The 8,488-nt window shown below is 37.3% G+C and overlaps 1 pseudogene; it reads left to right on the top strand.

Moving 5' to 3' along the window:
• Positions 1-8,488, top strand: part of LOC107559253 (nucleophosmin-like) — a 25,764-nt pseudogene that overhangs the window by 1,863 nt on the left and 15,413 nt on the right.

The raw sequence follows: 8,488 nt of genomic DNA, 5'->3' as shown, positions 1-8,488 counted from the left end.
TAAAGCTCCTAGATCATGTAATATTTTTTAATTTCCAAAACTGCTTTATGGAGTTTTCTCTACTGAAAGTTTTTTGAAGGACGTTTTGTCTAAACAGTTGGTACTGGTATGTTGTTAAACAACAGTAAAATCCAATTGAATTCCTGTACTTCAGTCCCTCACAGTCTCATTTTTATTCCTGTTAAAAATTAAATATGGCACTACATTGACTGAGGTCTATTACAGTGAATAATGCATATTTACCTGCAACTAACCCTAAACCAAACTCTAACCCTAACACTACTGAATTAAGTACACATTGATAATTAATATTAATCTGTATTTAAGTGAAAACACCCCTAGGTGAGTGAGTAGGGTAGAACATATAACTAATAGACATCACCATTTCCAGAACAGAAATCTGAATGTAAAGACAGGCTCAAAAGCCTTGTTTTATTTTGTTGACTTATTAGAGTCACAGGTTTTTACTGCGGGGATTTTGGCAAATTATACAGTATATGAACAAATCCCTCTCAATATGGATAGGGATAAAATGTAAAGTTTGTTGTAGGTAAGTGTTACCGGAGATTTCTGGCCCTTAATAATATTACCGCCCCTTAATCTGTAAGTTTACACCCAAGGCACCATCATTTTGATTAGTACAACGGTGTACTAGTTCTAATGCCATGGCGAAAGTTTGAGCAAAACATACTAACTGTTCTGTCATTGGCTGCACAGACGAGCACAGAACACTGTTTACAGTCCCAGCCTCAGAGGAGACAAGAGAGCAGTGGATTTATTGATTTATTTAATGTATATTGCTGCTGCCACACAGATCTAAAATAAACATGCAATGTATTTCCCAGCTGTTTACCTTCACAGACATAACCGACTGTTTTTGTAACTCGTGTGTTTTTAACGTAAACTTGTGTGTGAATGAGAACTTAGTTTAGAACTCACATGCTGTGACAGGCGCTTTCTGTACGTGTGCTTCGGATGTGTGCACGCAGAAAACCGTATATAAGAAGTTTAAACTCATATGGTTTAAAACGCATGATTTCAGTGCGATAAATATGACAATCAGAACCAAAACAGATGTTTTAGAAGGTATGAGCTGTAATGGCACAGCTCTATTCTGGAAAAGGGGGCGAGGAGCAGCAGCTCATTTGCATTTAAAGAGCCAGGCACGAGTTTCTGCTTCCACTCAAAATAGGCATTTTCAATTATTTCAAGTATTTTGAGCTGAAACTTCACAGACACATTCTGGGGACACCAGAGACTTGTATTACATATTGTAAAAAGGGGCATGATATGTCTCCTTTAAGTAAATGAAATAAAGTTCTACTGTACAAAAGTAATATATTAATATAATTTAAATGTTTCTTAAAGTTTAACCGGACTTTTATTATTTTGTATATGATATGACGACTAAAATTAATTTTTCTAAAATGAAATGGTCAAATGCTAATAAAGTGACTCTCAGAGCAGCTCTGGAGACGATGTTCATGTGTTAGCGTCCTCATTTAGTGAGACGCCATTCATTCACACAGAGACACGCAGAACATGCAGGATGCACATTCAATAGTATTTTTGCACCTTAATATTCAGACACTAGCTCATATTGCGATCTGATTGAAGTGAACTGACTTAACAGTACTTTTGATTTATTCGTCCAAAATTTGGCAAATACCGTGGCATTCCACGTTATACAGTAAATTCCATTTTTATGACTGGATTCCGTGATTCCGTTCGCATTTTCCGCATCACGGAAATCATAGGGCCATTACCAGTGCATGAAAAAAGTGATTTTACCCATAGTGTCTTGCCTTAATTGTATAACTGAAAGGACACCATAAAGTGTAACCAAACGTCCTTAAATTGAGAGACTTTCACTTCAAATCATATTTTGCTGTAGACAAAAGTTTTCAAGTAATGTAGAGAAATGAATATTGCAGATGATACTACAAGTTTACTCAAATTAATTTTGTACAATAAAAATAGATTACTAGCAGCCAAGTGCTGTTATACCCTCAATGACATCTTGAATATGGATTTATACTGCGAAGGGATGCCTGTTATGGGTGTTTTATGTTATTGGAAGAATGTTTCTAATAAAAATTCCAGCTGTGCCGTGGCTTGTGATTGACAGATTGTTTTTGGAAGGGACTGGGCCTTCGTTGCATCATCAGGACAGCAGGCACAAGCTCTCCATGACGTCAGGACATATTCGCCTCTGTTTTATGTCAGCTATGGAAAATGCGACCATTTCTAAAGAGCTCCGGGAGGAATCTATGTTTTATGGCTCAGAGTGAACAGAATGCAGGGTTTGCAACTCTTATTTTTTGTGTTCTAGTAGATTCCAACTGCTGGTATGATTAGTACGGTGGGTGGAGTTTTTAATGGTGGCGTATTAATTTTCACCCTCCTAACACTTGTTTTAGGGCATATTTGTTTTGTCCATATTTGTAAGCCCTTTTTGTGTTATTTTGACCTTGTCTGTAAGATCTTGGATTTTATTCAGTTTATTTAATCCCAAAATTGGCAAACGCCCCAGGATATCTGACTCGAGCAATAATTGTACCTTAATTACAAGGCTTTGTCTCGATTTCTCGGGAGACAATCAACTCATCAGTCAGCAAATCGTGACGTAGACATGTGGGGCGTGTTTAAACGAGGCGTTTTAGGAGGGCGTGGACCAGTCTTAACTTTTATAAAGAATATCTCTTTGGGTTTGAGACTTTAGTCTTTGCAACTTTAGGGATCCTATCTATTCACGAACAGCTTGTAACACTCCAAAGAGAAAGGAAAACTTGAATCGCATCATATGGCCCCTTTAAAACAGATCATCTGAGATGATTTTGGACGTGAGGAATTGTTCGCCATTCAATGTAATTACAACAGTTTCATAGCTGTCATTTAAAGCATTAAGCAGACCATTGCGCCCTCAGCTGTTTGCATCTGGTTGCCATCGAAGCAAGTGCTTTTGCCTGGCACAGTGGAATGTTCATTCAGAATTTTTGGCCGTGGCTTGTATTTCGCAAGTTGCGCAATTATGTACTGATGTTTAGCTGGAGGCCTGTCTCGGACGTCCTGGCGTGGAATGATCAGGACAGATCCCAGTCGTGAATTCTTTCTGGGAAACAAATTTGTTTGGTTGCTTGTGGTGGGAATAATTTATCATCTAATTTTAGCACAAAATCATCTGATGAAGAACACTTGTATATGTATAGTATATGTTTTAATATTCAATCGTTTACGCCGCTCCTCAAAAGTTTGGATTTTTTAGTGTTTTTGAAGGAAGTCTCTTATGCTCACCAAGGCTGCATTAATTTGATCAAAAATACAATAATAAGAGTAATATTTTGAAATATTATTACAATTTCAAATAACTATTTTCTATTTTAATAAATTTTAAATGTAATTTATTCCTGTGATGCAAAGCTGAATTTTTAGCATCATTACTCCAGTCTTCAGCGTCACACGATCCTTCAGAAATCAGATTTGCTGCTCAAAAACATTTCTTATTGTTATAAATGTTGAAAACAGTTGTGCTGCTTACTATTTTTGTAGAAAAACAGGATACATTCCTTTAGGATTCTTTGATGAATAGAAAGTTCAAAAGAACAGCATTTATTTGAAACAGAAATCTTTTGTAACATTATAAATGTCTGTACTGTCACTTTTGATCAATTTTAATGCATCCTTGCCGAATAAAAGTATTACTTTCCAAAAAAACCCCCCAAAAAACATTGCTGACCCCAAACTTTTGTATCCAAGGTTAGGTAAGTTTTAGAACAGAGCCTCTGTGTGGTCATTTCAAGATGCTTAATTTTTGTTTGATTGTGTTCTAAAAATAGAGCATGAAGGAAACATTTTGCTATTGTTAGTGTTTGATCATTCTCGCTCAGTTTGGATTACAGTAATATGTGTGTCTGCATGTTCCCTCTAGCTAAGTCTGGGAGGTTTTGAGGTCACGCCTCCTGTGTCCTTTCGCCTGCAATCTGGAGCGGGGCCGGTCTACATCAGCGGTCAGCATTTTGTCAGTGAGTACTTTTTGTCTTTTCTCGTTTGTTAGGACTGAACACGACCACTGAAAACCAAGAGTTCAGGAAAGCCCTTTGCCAGGTGTGTCGTCTTCCACTCTTGTTTACTCTTCTCTTCTCTCTGGTGAAATTATTCTTTCTGCTTGATGCGACGTCCATGGGAGTAATCTGGCCATCCTAAAGGGCCCCTCTCTCTCCACACGGACTCAAAATGAATGAACCCGCACCATGTAACACCATTTTCTCTGATATAATCGCTTCCATATGTTTACACATGCTGATCAGACGCTTTCAGCATGTCAGTTCTATTCTCCGGATATTAAACGAGTGCAGCATTTAGGCCTCCACTTACATGGTCAGATTGGTTTTGTCATACAAGCTTGGACATGTGAAGTTGTTTTGTTTTTATTTAAACCACAGTTATTGATGTCTGGAGATCTCTGTGGTTTGCTCAGGTGTGAAGGAATCAGATGATGAGGATGAGGAAGAGGAGGAGAATAATACATCACCAGTGAAGAGACCGTCCAACATGACCCTTGCAAAAGTGCCTCAGGTGATCTGTCTTTAACCACACAACAAATAATGCTGTTTCCACACAATTCATTAAAAGCTACTAAATTATGACTGTTTTTTGGTGCAGTACACTTTGAAAAAAAAAAAAGTCTTAATTTAAATATAAACAGAGATAGATACTTAACACAGCAAAAAAAAAAAAAAATCTTACTTGACATTTTTCTTGTTTCCCAGTACAAATATTCTTAGATCAAGATACAACTACTTGAAAAGCAAAATTGTTTTCTGAAAAATTAAGAGTTCATGCTTAAAACAAGAAAAAAAAATCTATCAATGGGTTATAAATCTATCAATATAAATCTATCAATCTTATTTTCCCTTTTAAGTTTTTCCTACACCAGATATTTTTTTTTATTTTAAGCACAGATATTGTACTGGGAAATAAGACAAAAATAATAAGGAAGAAGATCATTTTTGCAATGTATTTATCACAGAATGTGGTACCTTCTTTTGTTAATAAGACATGAGAAGGGTTTAAGTGGGTGTTGAGAAATATTTAAAAAGAAACTGTGAGGTTGCCCTGTTGACTTTTGTGGAATCTCAATAAAGAGACACATTGTTCAATACACACTTAATCCTCTAGATAAGTGTCTGAGACAAGCAACAGCTTGTCATCAATGTGATACACAGGGAGTCTGTTTGAAATCTTTTGTCAGAGTGTTGAAAAGATCCCAGAATTCTTACTGAAGCAGTAAGCCATGAGAGGCTGTCACTTACAGTGTTTTTACTAGGGTTAAGGGCTGTTGTTGCGATTTACTCGTGGTAAAATAAAGACAATTTAATGCATTAATAAATGTTTTTTAAAAATATAGTATATTACACTTTCCTCTGGTATCTCACAAGTCACTTCCATTCAGGTTTTACTGCCAGAGCCCATTTACTTTGTTCTGTTTCCAATGATTTGGTTCTGTCATTTCAGAAAAAGCTGAAAATGGACACAGATGAAGATGAGGATAGTGATGAAGATGATGATGACGATGATGATAATGATGAAGAGTGAGAACACATGTTTGTTCAGTGTAAATTTGTGCTCTGTCGAAAGGTTTTTACTAGGGCTGTCCTCGACTAAAGATTTTTCTGATCGACCAATAGTTGTTCATTTAGTCAACTAATCGCACATTTATATTAATAAACCATACAATTCATAATAATGAGCCTTTAATTGCCTATAGCCTATCAAGTACACACATAAAGCTTGCCGCAGCACACTGCTGAAGTAATGATTATGAATGTGTCAGGGAAAAAACAGCAAGAAGACTGCCTTATCATTACAATAATTAATTGACAAACTAGTGTTTTCTGTATTTTCGGCTGCAGTGACGAAGTCAACGACACTGACTCATCATCTCCACTAGAGCCCGACCGATATATCGTTTAGCCAGTATTATCGGCCGATATGAAACTTTTTTTTTACAGAACATATAACGCAGATAAAATGCTTGAAATGGTGTAATTACTTAGTTTGTCCAGTGCTCCATTGTTTGCTTCTGGCGACCTGGATGAAAAGCTTTAAAGCTTAAGGCTATGGAAAACCATTGAAACTTTGAACGGCCATATCTCTGTAACGGTGCGGCGGATCTGCACCAAATTCGGGGATCCCTTCATCCCGAACGCGAATCGAGTGTACATCTCGAGGCCCTATTTTGAATTAGACCACCCCCATATCGATGGCCCCCGGGGTTCGGGAGTTAAGGGCGGTTAAATTCGCGGTTCGGCGCCGACCGATCTAGCGATCCAGGGGGGTTACCGACGTGTGGAGGGTGGCGTTCGAGAGGGCTCCTCAAGCTGAAGGGATCCCCGAATTTGGTGGAGATCCGTCGGCGCATTCGCGAGATGTGACACCAGCCAACACTTTCACTTCAGTAAGGAGGTCTCTCTGAAACGCAGCAGCATTCAAGCGTTGTCTTATTCGAACGTAAATGCCCTGCGAAGACACCGGCAGAAGCTATGATTATGAATGTGTCTGTGAAAAACAGTAAGGAGACTGCATTAACATTTTAATAATTCACTGATAAACTAGTGCTTTCTTTGTTCCGGTTTACGAGATGAATTCGGCAGTAGTGATGCGACTGTGTGCACGTTTCATACGGATTACATGAGCTGAAAATATCTGTTTTCCATTTGAATTGGTTCATTTAAAAGTAGACATTTTGCTTTCTATAGATATATTTTTCATGTCTGTGAGGCAAGCACTGAGTTTCGGTTGCAGCTTTAGGTTTTTTTTTTTTGACGCGCTCAAGTTCACAGAGACCTAGACAGCAGAAAGTGCAACCTGTTTGCTTTCATCATTTTACAAAAGCACAACGTGTTGTTTTGTGAGTGCACATGGGCTGCATTATGCTAATATTTCCACATAGTGAGGTAGATATGTGGGGGCGTGTTAGAACGAGCTGTTTTAGGTAGGCGTGGCAGAGTCTTTCTCTTTGGTTTTGAGACTTTAGTCTTTGCAACTTCAGGGATCTTATCTATGCACAATCAGCTTGTAACACTCCAAAGAGAAAGGAAAACTTGAAATCGCATCATATGACCCCTTTAAAAACGGTTTGCTTAACATTTGTGTAGAAACCTTGACACATTTGGTTTTCAGAATTCTTTGATGAATTCCATAGAATTCAAAAGAACTGCATTTATTTGAAATGTATTGAAATCTTTTGTAACATTATAAAAAGTCATTTATTGTCATATTGGATCAATATAATGCATCCTTGCTGAATCAAATTAATTTATTCAGAAAAAAACATACTGACCCCATACTTTTGAACTATACGGTTACATTTCTGCAGGTTAGCGCTGCTGTCCTTGAATGAAACCAAGTGAACCCCATAGTGACCAGCAGGTGCCAGTCTCTGCCTGAGACGGAGCATGTTGCCTCATCACATATTCATCACCACCTGTTATTATCCCATCAAACGTTGAGAGCACATGACATTCTGTCTGTCTCTTCGTATAACACATATTTTTCCTCCCTCATATCACCTCAGTGTCTTATCATCTTGATCATATCTTGTTTGCATCCTTTCTTCATCTTTCTGTTTTCATAAACACCATCTCTCTGTCAGGATCGTAATGATCACATGTACACTGTTAAGATCCACAGACAGTCTGACTTCACCTCTCTATCCACCGCTTGCTTGTTTGGGGTCAGAAGATTAATATATTATTAAGAAATTAATACTTTCATTCAGCAAGGACGTATTAAATTAATCTAAAGTGACAGTAAACACATTTATAATTTCACAAAAGATTTCTTTTTCAAATAAATGATCAAATATATTTTTTAGACGTTCTATTCATCGTAGAATCTTGAAAAATGTGTCATGGTTTCCAGAAAAATATTAAGCAGTACAGCTGTTTTTAACATTGATGATACTAAGAAATGTTTCTTGAGCAGCAAATCAGCATGTGACACTGAAGACTGGAGTAATGATGCTGAAAATTCAGCTTTGCATCACAGGAATAAATTACGTTTAAAAACATTTAAATAGAAAATGGATATTTTTAAATTGTAATAATATTTTACATTATTACTATTTTTTACTGTATTTATGATTGGATAACCCCTTATTTCAAAAACATAAAAAAAATCTTATGTATGTAAGTCAATGTTGTTAAAATCAACATCTAAACTATTTATGCACCATTAAAACGTAGTGGAAATAAACCGAAATTGACAACCATAATAAAAACTAATAGCCCTGCTGTGTGTGTGTGTGAATAGCCCTGCTGTGTGTGTGTGTGTGTGTATTTAAATGTTTGAGAGCGCGTGACAGTGTGTTTGTATGTGTGTTTAGAGATCAAAGCGGGTACATACCTGCTCTGTGAGGACTCATTCCTGCCCTGAGGGGGGACGACAGACGAGCTCTTCTGTCACACACTCCACGTCCTCCCTCACC

The sequence above is a fragment of the Sinocyclocheilus grahami genome, unplaced genomic scaffold (genome assembly GCF_001515645.1).
Source record: "Sinocyclocheilus grahami isolate Dianchi unplaced genomic scaffold, SAMN03320097.WGS_v1.1 scaffold680.1, whole genome shotgun sequence".
Classification (NCBI taxonomy): Eukaryota; Metazoa; Chordata; class Actinopteri; order Cypriniformes; family Cyprinidae; genus Sinocyclocheilus; species Sinocyclocheilus grahami.
Note: the sequence above shows the minus strand (reverse complement) of the source record. Positions and strands in the feature narration are given on the sequence as shown.